Genomic DNA, 627 nt, shown 5'->3' on the forward strand with positions numbered 1-627 from the left:
ACTAATTGATATAACTGTAGGACGTTTCTAACTAAGCGTATTAAATTATGTTAGGGACATTTAAGTTATGTCACCGGTAGTTTCATTCAGACGAAAGAAGAATTACCAAATTCTTAATGATCCTGACCAACTTCTTATATTTCAGGTAATTTATATTATGTGAAGTAACTAACTCATGTTATAGTGAACTTTAATGTTTATAGATAACTTCAAGTGACTGATATGCTGTATCGAAGTCGCTATTCGATCACCTGGAGGATAGAATATTTTATTTCATCGTTAATTGGTTGTTCCTCGTTTTACAGAACAGCTGAGACGTGTTTTTAATCACCACCTAATGAGTAATTAGCTTTCCTGTTGTGTATATATATATATATATATACATACTCTTTTACTTGTTTCAGTCATTTGACTGCGGCCATGCTGGGGCACCGCCTTTTAGTCGAGCAAATCGACCCCAGGACTTATTCTTTGTAAGCCTAGTACTTATTCTATCGGTCTCTTTTTTGCCGAACCGCTAAGTTACGGGGGACGTAAACACACCTGCATCGGTTGTCAAGCGAAGTTGGGGGGACAAACACAGACACACAAACATATACATACATACAGGCTGATGAGGAATAGACA

Source organism: Octopus bimaculoides, chromosome 27, assembly GCF_001194135.2.
Source record: "Octopus bimaculoides isolate UCB-OBI-ISO-001 chromosome 27, ASM119413v2, whole genome shotgun sequence".
NCBI classification, from domain to species: domain Eukaryota; kingdom Metazoa; phylum Mollusca; class Cephalopoda; order Octopoda; family Octopodidae; genus Octopus; species Octopus bimaculoides.